Raw genomic sequence first — 15,075 nt, forward strand, 5'->3', positions numbered from 1 at the left:
CCAACTAAATAACAGTAATAAGTTGGATGGTGGTAACTGTTTTTTCATGTTGCTTTTTGTGGAACTTTGAACAGCAGCGCTAGCTCAGCCGGCTTTGTTGTTACACGGAAGCCTGTTCTGCTCCATGATCCTCACCGGTATGTGTATGTTGCTGCTGTAACATTATGTTAATGTACTTGATAGACCATGCCATGAAGGTAATGATACATGTGTGCATTAGAAATGGTCAATCTGCAGGAATTCCTTTGCTTGTCAACATTTTGTAACTTTGATTAACACCCAGCAGCTAACTTGCTCCAACCATAAAGCTGTAGTGGCCTGCTGTGGCAGTGTGTGTAAAGTCAAGCTGAGACTAATACATCCATTCTGGTCCTGAAATACACTTAGAATTACTGTAATAATAGTATTAGTGATTCTACTGCAGCTCCGTTGTAGTTTCAGTATGAATATGAATACAGCCCTCAGTCTCTCCTGTTGCGGTCATATAATCTCGCATTGTATCACGGCCGGAAAGCAACAACCAGTTCCGGAGTGGGGCGTGGGGAGCAGCAGCTCATTTGCATAGACACAGAAACAGCCCATAGAGAACAGGACTGAAACAGAGGGGTATAGAGGCATGCTGGAATGCATAATCTCAGTGGTACTTTCAGCAAAAAACTTCAAAGACGTGTTTTGGGGACCTCTGAGACCTATATTAACTTGTTGAAAAGGAGTATAATATGTCACCTTTAAAGCCTCTAATAAGCTTGCCTCAAAATTAAAGAAGTGATTTCTAAGTTTATCTGCTGTATTATTATGGATTTATACAATGGCCACTGAAAATTCTTGATTCTGATTTGGTGGCACATGTCCATAGTTACTGGATATTATAAGTGGACACCTCTGTACTGTGAGGGAAGGACAACTGTGAGGCTTAGTTAAAGAGCTTCAAGCTTGGTTTATTTATGTAACCAAGAAAACAGCTCAGTGTGAACCAGACAGTATTATTTTAAATGTGTTGGATATTTGTGTGGTTGTGGACATTCTTATCAACTCAATCAGTAAATGTTGGCTAACAGTGCAAACTGCAGGTGTTCTGAGGCACAAAAACTAAATTTCATGACATTTAAAACAGAAAAGGGTGAACAAAAATGTGTTATAAATGAATACTGATATCTGAATCCTTGCATGAGGAAAAACACTTTTTTTACAGAGCAAATATTTTTATCAGACCCTGAATGATGAATTTCAGACAGGGACGATGAGTTTGTATGATATTGTGAAACTCTAAACCCAAAACCAGACTTGCTAACATTCCACATACACATTACCGTATGTTAGACCCACATTTACTGAAACAACTCCTGTACTGATTCTACATCAGCCAGACACGCTGGCTCCAGGGTTTCAGTTGAAAAGAAACTCTACAACCTCTGACCTGCTGTTTCTCTTTGTAACTGGGGCGAAGTCTGACGTTGGGCTCCGACACCGAGCCTGTGGGCCTCTGTCTGCCGGACTGACACTTAGGTGAAAGGTAAGAGGAAAAGGAAACCTTCTGAAATCAATATCCTCTTTGTGTCAACGGCGCGCCTCTTCCACCGGAATCCAGACATGTTAAACCTCCAAGCAAAGAGGGATTTAAGCAGATTTAGCAAACTGTTGCTATATTATGCTGATGGAAAGAGGCTTTTGGTAACATGAGTTCTCAAAAAACATGAAGAAACATGTTAAGGGGAATGAATCCACTGAATTTCTGCTTTCCTGTGCCACAGGATAGCTCAGTTTTCATTGATAGTTGAGTATGAGTTCAGTTTGCTTCGCTACTTCAGCAAAAAGAAAAGAGGAGGTTGCAAGAAATTATTTAATCACTTTCCTGTCTGCAATGAAGTCAAATAGTAATACTTTATAATAAGACATATAACTTCTCTATGTTGCAGCTGATGGCTTTGTTAATGTTGACAAATTATTTGTTAATGTATTCTGGGACTTATACCCATGAATTCTTCAGTCATGATGAGTTTCATGAACATTCTGCTGAGTGTTCATGAAACTCATCAAATAAAGCTTAATTTATCTCTTAACCAATTTTTTTTAACTGTTTTATCACTCTGTAAAGCACTTTGAATGGCTTCTGAATGATACTGTGCTCTACAAATAAACTTGACTTGTATCACAATAATGCTTTCAGACCAAATACGGCAATGCTTGAAAAACGGCTGTCCTCCCATTAATTTGAATGGGGGCAGTGTGTTTACACTGCGGGGTAGGGACTGCACAGGCTTCAGCAAAATACCACAGCGTTCATCCGGCAAAAAAGTTGGACCAGACTCAACTTTTATCGGAACGCAACATGATGTCATTTGACAAGGCGCTACGATGGCCAATCATGTAGGCGGGCAATCAGACTGACCACATAAAGAAAAATCTTGTTTACCATGTAGCATTGTAGCATTCCGCTATTTACCAAGGAACTGTGAAGATGGAAGAGAGACTCATCACCGCCATGACAACCCTGTCATGAGGGAGTGCAAAGATGTAAATCGCTATGCGCTCGAGGTTATTGAGGTTGTATCGGGCTGCAAGTTAGAATTCCTGGTTAGTATTTCTACTTGTGCTACGATCAGATATGTCACACATATAATTGGGCCATGTAGTGACACATCCACACTTCCACAGAACCCTGCATGATAGTACCACATTGCCGGATTTGGTCTGAATGCAGCCTTAAGCTGGTTAGTGGTACTAAACAGTTGTTCACTGAAATAATGTCTAAGAGTTTTTCTCAAGTTTAAAACTCATTAAGTTTTGCTACAGCTCATGGACAGACTTTGAACACAATGTAATGGCATGTATTTTCTTTCGGCATAATTTTCTTTCAACTGCATCTTTAAAAAAAACCTTATTTACTTTCTTTTTGAGAATTAAATGAGAGGATAGCAGAAAGACTGGGAGCAGGGTGAAACAGCTTTTCAGATGGTCTTATCTCACTCTCGGAAAGAAAGCATATATTACAAAATAGTTAACTTTAATTCATCTTACAGAAAGGCCTCTCCATCAGACAGTTTGACCACTTGCAGAGCATCCGAAAAACACAATCAGGTTATTTAGAATTTAGGATTTTTCCCCAACCACCAAACCAACCTGGCAACCCAAAAGTTGTTCCTGTAATGGCTTATTACTGATCTTTAAAGCTGTTAATACATGTAAAATGCCTTATTTGAAAGTGGTACCATATAACTATCAGACATCTGGTAAATGGTACACCGGGGATACTGATTCAGACACAGTCACAGGCACGTAGCAGCTACAGTACATGACACTATAATACATATCCAGTACAAGGGAAGTAAGTGGGTTGAGCCATCTGTTACATCAGGAAAGAGCACCAGCTCAGACATCATGTGTTTGTCTGCCCATTCACAGACCGTCGATCGAGTATCCTCATGGGTGAAAGTGGACTCCCGACCCCCCACCTCCACCTACAGGTAGGTTATGTGTGCAGTTTTTTCTCAATGAAACACATCCTCTTCCACATCCTTCCTCGTGGGAGGAAGATTGCAAATGCAGAAGGAAAGCCACTCATGAACACACAATGAAATAAACCATAATCCATCTTGGTGCTGGTTAGGTGTGCATGTGTGTGTGTGTGTGTGTGTGTGTTCATACTTGCACATAATTGCACTGGTGATTACCATGAAACCCTAGAAGGCTGGTTGTTGCATTGCTTCCTTCCTTCTCGGTTCCTGGAGACCAACACTAATGACTAACATTTACTGGCTAAATTACACACATACACATATACACACACACAAGTTGTGGACACATAATCATAGCAACACAAACATGCACATAGTGAGGCACACACATGGGAGTACACCTTTAAACCTACAAATATATCAGCAAAATATAACTTTTGTAGAACAGTGGACCTTGTTTCAAGTAATTTTCACTTGTGACAAGTTCCACAAGTGAGGATTAGCTGCAGGATAATGATTTAGTTTAGTTTTATTGGTTTTTAGCTTATTTGTCAGGCATTCTATTTTCAACAGGAAAGAGAAACTTGTAACAGTAGCGCAAGTATGGAAAAGTTATAAAGTCAGAAAACTAACTCAGTAAATTCAGTTCTACAGCAATATAAAATGGTGTTCCTCAGCCTTGGCGTTGATTCTACAAGTCTCTGAACTCTTCTGGAGGGATGAACACCGTTCTTCAAAAAGATATTCCCTCATTTGGTGTTTTGATGATGGTGGCGGAGAGCGCTGTCTAACACGTCAGTCCAAAATCTCCCAGAGGTGTTCAATTGGGTTGAGATCTGGTGACTGTGAAGGCCATAGCATATGATTCACATCATCTTCATTCTCATCAACCTATTCAGTGACCCCTCGTGCCCTCATCCTGGAAGATGGGAACTATTTTCAGCCACAGGTTAATACACATTTGGGAGACTAGTGAGTATTTACAGCAGCAGGGTGGTGAATGTAGACTGAGTCAAAATAAGCTACAGTGGTCATCCAGTACAACAGTATGGCTCTATTATAAGAAAGATAATTATAAGAAAGATATTGAATATCACCAAGGCTTGTCAAACAAGCCTTTGAAGAAGTGAGGACCTGCCAAAATGTCATCACTCTCAAGGTCTAGCAGTCTAATTGGTCCTCACAAAAATAGAAGTACAAGAGCACACAAACACACAGATCCATACAGAACAATCCATTTTATGATGATGTTTACCAGTGACAGTGTTCTGTTTCCTGACAACTGTCCCTCCTTGAAACCCAAACCCACACACACACACACACACACACACACATGCAGGAATGCAGACAGTCCTTGCAAAATTGACTGCCACCTGCCTGGCCCTGACCCCTCCTCTCCCCTTTTTACAATGGAGAAGGAGTGTTAAATTGCCTTGACCCCTCGTTCAACTCAGCCAAATTGATCCTGAGGAGTGAGATGGATAGGATGGCGGGTGAACCGACAGACTGACAGGTGAACAGAGTTCAGTTTACATGGTGGTTTCCTTCTGGTCAAGGTAAAGTAGATGGCTAGTGGAGTGATTATCAGCCACGTTAGCCTGCTGTCGCTACTGTTGTTTTATAATGGAGGAAACAAAAGACTGGAAAGTGAACTACAGGTCTTCACAGGTCCAAAATGTTGGACCCAACCTGAAACGGACCCATAGAAAACCTACCCGAACCCAAAAATTAATTCTCAAAAAAGAGAGACCTGACCCGAGGGGGACCCGAGCACAGCCAGACCCAAACAGAATAGACCCGAACATAACAACAACATCCAAAATGCGGTCGACCCGAACAGAGAGAGAGCACGAACACCGGCAGCAGCTTGATGTGCTATCAATTAATTTGATCAATTAACAAGCAGCCGTGGTGGGAATGAGCAGCAGTATTATAATAATAATGCCCTAAGAATGAATGTAAAGTCATAGAAATGAAAATAATTTGTTTATATGCTTCAAACACAGATTTACAACAAATAATACAATAACTAAAAATCCTATTCTACCTCCTGTAGCTACCAACAAAAAAACCTTCTGTAGCTGACTGGGTGATAGACAGACAAAAACACAATGTTCTAAGCTATTTACTCTTTATTTCATTTAATAAAAATTAATAAATGTAATATCTGTGAATGAAATTCCAAAATTAATTTAACTTAATTTAAATCTTGTAGATGACTGATTTTCCTAAAATAAGTTTAAAGTCTCTGTCGGCTTAAAATGTGGTTATAAAAAGTCAGTAGTTTCTTTCTATACAGAGAAACCTGCGTGTAATTATGTCACTACAATTGATCCCAATGGAAGAGGTTTTCTGGGTAGAAAAAAAGTATCAAACCATCCACAGAAACTTTTCATATCATTCCTGCAACATTATTCACTCAGGTATGTTCTTGGAATAATATGGACAAATAAACCTAAATCAAAACCTAGAAACAATATTCACATTTGAAGCTGTACTTAACTTAAAGGTCCCATTAAATAGCATCATGTCTATATCTATAGAACAGAGCAGGAATTGTGTGGAGAGAAAAGGGGAGTAGAAATGCTGAAACAGAAACATATGATTGGTTGATGCTTCACCGCATCATCAGAGCGCTGAAAAAGCGTTGAGGACAGCTCAACTTTGATTTGTAGTGCGTCACGCCTGTCACGCAGCGACAAGTGTCGGGCATCAGTTTGTAGCTTCATGTCACCAGCTTCCATTGAGAATGACTTGTAGCCTGTTGCTTTGTCACCAGTTGTCTGAACACACAGTCATATGTTACACAGACTAACCTGTAAATATTACTGGACTTTTTACATATAAGAAGAAAAACCTCTGGAAAGGAAAACTAAAGCTCCACAAAATTATCGATATACTGGTTTAACCCTGCAAACAAATTGCCTGGTTCCTTGTTTTTTACAGTATACTGTATGTGTAGCACTCCTCTCTGGGATATTTAATTTTTTTTTTTTACATTTTATAAAGGAAGTGGAGGAGAGCAGGGCAGAAATTAAACTGGGGTAACACCTGTTCAAGTAATCCCGGACTACACCCACGGCTTCCCAGAAATGCTTAAATATCATCCCATACTTTCCTTTCTTTTTTTTTCCACTCCTTTGCTTCTCTGCCCCTGCTCTGCTCACCCCTAAGGCCGGATAATGGAGAGCTGAGAGCGACAGCTGCACTTTAACTGCCCCAGGAGGGGGCATCGAGGGGGCGGGGTCGCTGGAGAAAGGGGCAATGAAAAGGAAATAAGGAACTGAAAATACATTCTTTCCAAATGAGAAGGAGGGGAAAGCGTGTGAGTCAAAAGGTTGCTGAGGTCGCACCTCACCTGCAAAGTCACCCCACGCAGTGAGGAAAACGTGAGAAAAGCAGGATAACATTCATGACAGGGTGCAAGGAACCTCGGAGTGCTTTGTCAAACCATTTCACATTCATCCAGTATTTTAAATATCTAAAATGAGGATTAGGTATTAGGTATTAGGTGGCACGCATCTGTTTCTTGTTTGGCTTTTTGTCAACCAGGTCCTTTAACTATCAGTTCTCTCTCAGGGATTTTGTGCTATGAGCCAAAGAGGTTTCGCCCTCTCTTTAATTGACAACCAATTGAATTTAACACAATTCCCAATAGCACGAAGGACTCCTGAAAACCAAACTACAAAACATGCCATGCAGTGAAGCACAACAGTACATTTTTAGTGAATGAAAAACTATTAGGATCATGCAGTAGTGGAACATAGATAAGTACTGTACCCCCGAGATGTACTTCAGTGTTAGTTTTCACATTTTATTCTACTTTCTACACCTACTTCATTACATTTATCTGACAGCTGTACTTTGCAGATTAAGATTTTAACATATGATCACTGAATAAGATAAAATGCATTCTTATAGACTATCTAATGTTATAGAAAGTAGTTACAATCATTCAGCAATATAATCATATGAAAGTGACCATTCTGCTGCCTGATGAGTACTTGTGCATCGGTCCATCTCTCAATACTTTCCGTCTCGTGGACTCAGCCTCAAGCCTATTTGTTCATACAGAGAAAAAAAAATCTTTACAAAAAGGTCACAGTTTCTATAGTTTCACTTTGAAAAACTGCTAATTTCAGTGATTTCCTAAAACAGCTGGGCACTGTAGTTTTTAGAAAACAGCACTCAAACAGGAGTAAATAGTGTATTTGTTGTGGACTATTTTCAGGTGCCGGTTAATACACATCTGGTGCTCTGGGGAGTATTTATGGCAGCATAACGCTGTATGTGGGATTGACTCAAAAGTCAGTGCAACTGTGTGGCTCACTGAAATGTTTTTGATAGTTTTTTGGGCAACAGTGAAGGTCTATGACACAGAGGATCTTACCAAGCTAGCTTTTCATGGGGTTTGTTGACAATTAGAGAAAATATACACCAGTCTTGTTCTTTAGACACAGTACAATTTGCTAATAATACTTCTGTACTTCTACTGAAGTATTTTCGTTAAATGTAGGACTTTCCATCAACTTCTTCTTCTGAAGACTCTGAATATTTCATCCATGACTGGGATTATGTGGTTTTTCAGCTAGTTAGCCACACAGGAAGCTTAATTCACTTTAACAGAAGAAATGTGATTTGAATATTCTCTGAAAATCCTGCACCAGTGAGTATGGTGCACTCTGTATAACCCTACTTCTAGGCTAGCCACAGGCCATCGATCTGCACAAAGGCCTTATGGGGCCCCAAGGGAGGGTGGGGCCTTGGAGAATGGATGAAAGCGAGGAGGAAGGAGAAGTGGGGGTGTAACCGACGAAGAGCCCCCACATCCAATGAACGGCAGATTTCATGCTGTTTGAGAAGCAGAGCGGACAGAACGAGGAAACACTTTGAATCTGCGAGCATGTGAATGCGTGCTTCCATTTTGTGTTGAGTTTGTGTAACCCTGAGTGTGTGGGAGTAACTGGAAGTGTTAGGCTGAGCCACTGAAAGGTGTCAAATGTTTTTGTGTGAAGTAGAGGAGGGATTAGCAGCAGGACAATGCAGGGCAGTAATCCTTGTTTTTCCATTCCTTCCTCCTTCTCTTTCCATCCTCCCTTCCCTGCTACCCAGTGAGGTTCCTTTTCTTCCTGCTGTTGTTTTTGTATTTACAACTGTGAGAGAAAGTTGAATTACAATGAGAGAAACTGACTTAGATTGGAAGAGGTTATCAGAGAATAGGGGAAATTTGTAAATGAAAAGATAACAAGTTGCTTAGCTGTTATGGACATGACAATTCAAGGCAACCGTTGATCACTGGCTGCCGTTGAGAATCTGTGACTGACCCTTGCCTGTAGTTTTTGTCGACTGTGTCTGTCTGGCGCTGTTGGCACTAGCTGACCTTTGTCAGTGTCCGCTAAGACATTCAAACATGACAAATTAGCAGCAGACTGTCAAAGAGAAATGAGAGACTGGGTGTTGCTGATTGAATCCATAATGTCACCCATTCATGATGGGTTCTTTACCTTCTTAATTTTGTTTGCTACCAACTTTGTAGGAAGGAAAACACAGACTGACAACATCAGACTTCTTTTTTTTTTTGAGTAATTACTGTGGGATAAGGATGGTTAGCTTGTTGGTTTTCTTTGCCTTTCAACTGCTCACTTGAGCACATTCAGAACATAAATGTAGGCCATCAGATGACTGTTGGCGGTAATATTTGGGAGTTTTCAAATGCAACTTTGAACAGAAGCAAGACAACGTGTTTCATCACCACTAGCAGTTTGAAGTTGGTTTGGCATTCCTTGAGAGGGAACCTCTTGTAACCTGGAAGGTCAGAGTTTAGCCAGTGTGTGTTTAAGAACAATAATCTGTCTTTGAATGACATGCAGAGACCAAACCTCCTCGCTTATACCACTTTCATTGTGTCCAACCTCACACTACATCAATAATGACATAAATGCCACCATGAAAGAGATTATGAAGGAGACATGAGTAGTAACAAGCAGTAACTTGGCACTGATTTGATAAAGTCTGACCCTAGACCAGTTGGGGTTAAGGGTTGTTTCATGAGGAATGACCACACAGGGACGGCCAGACTTAGTGGTCAGATTCACCAATCACTTGCTTACTCATGCATGCTAAGAGTCAAATCTTTGGATCTGAAATCACATATACTGTCTGCTGCACCACTGAACCACTGTAAAAGTCAGTATATTCTCTTCTAAGCACTTTGGGATATAACAAGCTACTTTTAAGGGTTCATTTGGGGGAAAAAAATGCAATTTACACTTCAAAATTGACTTGCTGTTGAGAGTTAACTTGTGAAATAGTGGAAGTGTAATGGCTGCATTGCCTCTACGGGTCTTGTGTTAGCAGAGAATAACACAGGAGTGCTGATGGGAGTACCAGTTCAAATGGTGTGGAAAAGTGTCACCTCCCAGTGCGAAAAAAAAAAAACCCTAAAGAGAGGTGGTGAGGTTAAAGGTCAGGGGCTTCCTGCAGGCTGTGAGGCGACGTTTTTCCTGTGGTCCATTCAGACTGCCACTGGTGGGGGCGGCGGGGTCACCATGGGGTTAAGAGGTCAGCTTTTGAGTTTGACATAGAGAAAGAGTTCGATGAGGGAGATGGGCAGATAAAGGGTGGTGGCTGTTCTGTCATGGCTGAGGGGAGCTGAATAGAGTCTGGTCTATTTAAGTTTATGTGACAGGGTTATAAATGTTCCCTCTAAGGAGGATTTAAGTAAATAGTGTCTGCAGCGGTGCATGAATGTAGAGATATACAGAAATAGCAGTGGTCTTGAGCTTAATCTTGAAGACGCAAAGAAGAAAAAGAAAAACATACTTTCTTTTTACTGGATGTTAGATGAGAAAATCATTATCATTAGATTGATATGGCTTCCAACAGCTGGAGAAGTTTGTAGGCCAGTAAGTCAGTCACCAGTACATTGACACCTGGTGAATGACTGGATTTTGTTCAGATTTATGTAAGTGGGCAAAATTTTAAGCTGTCTGCATGTCTCATTTTTATTTCTACTCTTGTAAAATACGCAGGATCCAAAATTAAAGACAGTTTGAAGGTTGGAGGGACCATTTGATGGAGCTTGACTAGCAGTTTCCTCATGTTTTCATAATGTGGGCAAAGCTTGGTTAAACACATGGCACTGATATTTCTTTTCTCATCAAACTGTTGAGCATATTTCCCAAAATGTCTGTTTAGAGATACTTAAATATGAATGTAAAGAGTAGTTTATTATGTAAACATTTCATACAGAAACTAAATAAGGAAAACAAAGAGTTACACCATGCTGCCAGCACCATCTGCCACAGTCAATGTAAACACAATGATCACTTTTAATGAACTGAAAGTTCCCTGTGCCAAAAACGTATCGGTTGAATAAAGAGAGGACTAGTGTTGTTGCCGAGTTGTTGTTTTCTAACAATGAACTGAAAGTTGACAACTGTTTGTAGTAACCCTTGTACAATTATACTTCTGCATGGTGTACTTTGATCATTTAACCATAATAAAGTCACAGATTTGGGTCTTTTAAGAGTGACGACCAGAGCATGTGTTCCTTACAAGACCTCCAAATTAAACAGCAAAACACATCGTTGGTTCATGCACACCAGAGTGAACAAACAAACAAAAAACTTGGTTAGGTTTAGGTATGGTTTGGTTTTTGGTTAAAATTATTACTTCATTAAAGGATTTTCCAAGAATTTTTCAAGTCTTAAACCAATAGTCAGGTGCCCGAATGAACATTTACATACGTTTTTCTTGCTGTAATCATTCCTTTTGTTCATACTGACCATTAAGAGATCCCCTCATTATGCACTTTCAATATAGGTGATGGGGGACAAAATCCACAGCTCCCCCTCTGTGCAAAAATGTATTTAAAAATGAGTCAAATCAAGTCTTTTAAAGTCTTTTTAGTGCCAAATGCCCTCTTTTCGTTACAGTCCTTTCACTGCAGCTCAATAGGAAAACACTGTCTGTTGAGACACAGAGACAGACATTTTTACTAAAAGACTTTATTTGACTAACTCGACTGTTAAAGCCTCATATTATTTTCAGATTAAGTTTAAATAAATTTTGGGTCAAAATTAGGACTGTGGATTTCATCACACTTGTCACACACCACCACTTCAATTGTAAGCTCATTTGGAGGGGACTTTCTAACGATCAGTATTGACAGGAGGAATGATTATAGCGAGCAAAACCAGTTTCAATGTTCATATGGGTACCTGACAGTTGTTTTAAGACAGAGTTGAACTTTTGTGAACCCATCCTTTAAGGTTTGGGAACCCTCGCCCTCATGGCGACAATAAAAAACTATGAGATTACGGTTAGGGGACGATCATGGTCATAGTTTAAAAGAAACAAATATTGACTTGAGGTTGGAAAAGGAAAATGAACAGTGATCTCCCATGTTAAAGTCCAGTAACCTGAGGTTATTGGGTGAATGTAAAGCTTAGAACATGAGTCTGTTTTAAGGACGAGCTCTTGGCTTATGACACCATCTTGCTTGTTGAAACCATTGCAGAACTCTGTCCTGTCAGATGAATAAAACGTGTGCTGCATACATTTCATTTACACCTGGTTACACCCAACCCTTTCAACAGAGAACCTCATGTCCCTGACACAGTAAAACCACCAGACTCAAAAGCTATAATGACTAAGTAAACTCAAAGAAACCTCTGTTCTTGTTAAGGGTTTATATACCATTACACTGAGTACATTCCCTCCTGCTGTTAATACGTCTGTCTATATTCTTGCCAAGATTAGCCATGGGTTGTAGCCTCCCCACTGTGTAACACATGGAGGAGTAAGATTAACGTTGTGAAAGTATGTCAAAACAGACAACGGGCCTGCAGTAAAGCAGGGGCAAGGCTGTACTCAATGTACTTCACATTCTTTGCAGTGCACCATTACGTAATGGGATGGTGTCACACTTTGTTCTGCGATTATACGCCGTCATTTTCTCTATAAGCATGCAAGACTAGTCATAATAATTAATAGTAAGATTATTGAAAATGATTCTGTGAAACGGCTTAGCACTGCTGAAAACACTTGACAACATATTTTCTGCATTGCCGTGAAGAGACCGGAATGATCACTTAACTGTAAAAGTGGTTCGTTTTTTCCCCTTAGATATGAATTGTGCTCATTGTGTTCAGCTATATACAAACTAAAGTTCTATCAGAGCAAGAAATAATATGTCCTTAATATTGTATTATTGTTTGAATTGGCCCCACAACAATGCCAATAGTGTAACTAACCTTTACACTAATAGTAAAATATATGAAACAAATATGATATCTTACAATCTTAAAATAAGTTTTAAAAAACTTGCAAATCAAGGTGTTTCTTGAATCAGCTGTTTAATCAGCTGTTTTTGATCTTGTTTCAAATATAAACCCTTATTTCTTGGCAATGTGTGAAATTTGTGAAAGATGTACTGAGAACAAGTAAGCACTTAAGTGTACAAGAAGGTGTTCCAATATATGAGTCCATTATTCTATGTATCTTGACACATGTGCATCACCATCTTATCAGCCTACCCAACAGAGGAGAGGTTTTTAATTGCCATCCATTTTTAAAATCTGCATTGATTAAAGTGTATTGATTTTCTGGCCACTATACAAAAAGCTGTAAACACAACACTGTCATATTATCACCTTATAGAGATGTTATAGTGAACATATTTGCAAACAATTGGCAAATTACACATTTAGTATGTATGGAACAACACTGTTATTCATTCCGAGTCATGTGACCTGGCAAATGTCCAGTATTCATCCTCCCTTTAGCTCTGTTTTGGTCTTCGCTAACTCCTGATTTAAATGTCGCTCTTAAGCTGCTAAATGCTTCACTATATTCAAAGCTATTCACTAACTTTGTCTGCATTTGTTGTGACTGTGCAGTGTTTTTATCAGAGCTTTTTCCCCCCCTGAAAACAGCTGCCTGCTACAGCTGGAAATGAAGTTGATGAGAGAGCTGGAAAAGAACCAAAACAGTGAAGGTGCCGTTTGGAAAACCAAAAACAATGAGCTGAAAGATGCTAAAACGCTCCACAGAGCTGAGAGGAACTGGAGAGTCGGGTGATAATTCTCTGTGGGTTCATCACTGCGAACGGCACCCTTCACTTCACATGTTGTCATTTGATCCATATAAAAAGCAGCATTGTTTTGTTCATTTCACCAGTATTGTTGCATGAATCATAATTGTCTCTGTTTAAAATATCTTGCACACAGATTTTAGATGTCAGTTAAACTTTCTGCTTTAAGATTTATAATTTACACCATTTACAATTTTAACTGATACCTGCCAAGCCGATTTCTTGTTCTCCAAGGCTGAACAGGAGGCCAAATTAAATTTTTGTTAGCTGTTGCTGTCAAAGGCCTTTAGACTGAATATAGTCAGTTCAGAAATCACACACAGTTATTATGAAACTGTTTCAGTTGCTTTCATTAATCATAAAGTATAGAAGAGGAGATCCAGGTGAGCGATCAGGACTAGCGATTTTTACGGTATATATACAGATCATGTGTGATCATGAGTTCATTATTCTCTGCTCTGCACAAACAGGTTGCGGAGTCCCGGCTGAGCGGAGAAGCAGGTTTGAGGAGGAGGAGAAAACAGGAGGTGAAAGAGAGGTTCTAGGTGCAGGAATGTGTGGACTGCAGGTGGGCAGGTCGGTGATGTGCCGCTGAGAGGTCTGCCAGCTGCCATATCGCACAGATCTGGGGTTCATGACACGGGCAGAGGGGAGAGGTGTTGACGAGTGTAGATCACACTCCTGCGCTCCCAGACTGTGTCCACACCGAGCTGGCTGAATCTGAAAATACTTTTTCTCTCTTTTTGGCCGTCCATCAACACTAAGCCATTGGGTTTTTTTTTTTTTTTTTGCAGACTCAAAATCTGCTATTCACAGTGGATAAATCTAAAAAGGGTTGCCTTGAATTTTAGTGTGGAGGAGGAAAACAATTTATTAAAAAAAAAAAAGAGCATGTAATGCTGGTTTATAACTTTTTTTTTTTTAGTAAAGTTAACTCTAATCCTTTATGTGATCCATGATTTTAAAAATCAATATAGCCATGGGCAAACTAGAACTGCTGTGAGATGTGGTTGAAAGCTCCATAAAAAGTGGACCTTAAGGTAAGAATTCTTTTTCAAACTGTATTTACATGGCTGATTATGATTTATGTTTATTTTGTTTGTGTACTCCATTTGATTGGCTTTGCACTGCAGCTGTGCACAAATTACTGTTGCATGTGTGATTAGCAGATAGCATTGACGGCCTGTGTTTGTTTTTTTTGTTTAATACTTGTTCAGTTGTCGCTCAACAGAAAAAAGAAAAAATGTGTTTAAGAGAACAACTGAATTATGAGTTCATGTTGGTGCACAGTTTTGTAGTTTTGTTTCAGTGTGAATGGACGACTTCTGTGGATGCAGATCTTTTACATGCAAACAGTTTGCAAAATTTGCCAGCTTAGTGTGAGTAGTCTTAATCACTGCTGCTCACTCGATTTTTCTCTCTCATATACACACACACACACACACACACACACACACACACACACACACACACACACACTTGCTGACATACAGGGACTATGTTTTCTCCTCTGTTACACCTCCT

General features: G+C 39.7%; 1 long non-coding RNA gene across 2 annotated transcripts; it reads left to right on the forward strand.

Moving 5' to 3' along the window:
* Nucleotides 1-1,447: 1,447 nt before the first annotated feature.
* LOC121897983 lies at nucleotides 1,448-14,874 on the forward strand. 2 transcript variants are annotated; one of them, XR_006096317.1, is made up of 3 exons: nucleotides 1,448-1,513; nucleotides 3,403-3,464; nucleotides 14,022-14,874. It is a non-coding gene; the product is annotated as an uncharacterized LOC121897983 (long non-coding RNA). The 2 variants fall into 2 exon arrangements; XR_006096318.1 differs by lacking the exon at nucleotides 14,022-14,874 and adding an exon at nucleotides 13,394-13,480.
* Nucleotides 14,875-15,075: the final 201 nt, after the last annotated feature.

The sequence above is a fragment of the Thunnus maccoyii genome, chromosome 5 (genome assembly GCF_910596095.1).
Source record: "Thunnus maccoyii chromosome 5, fThuMac1.1, whole genome shotgun sequence".
Classification (NCBI taxonomy): Eukaryota; Metazoa; Chordata; class Actinopteri; order Scombriformes; family Scombridae; genus Thunnus; species Thunnus maccoyii.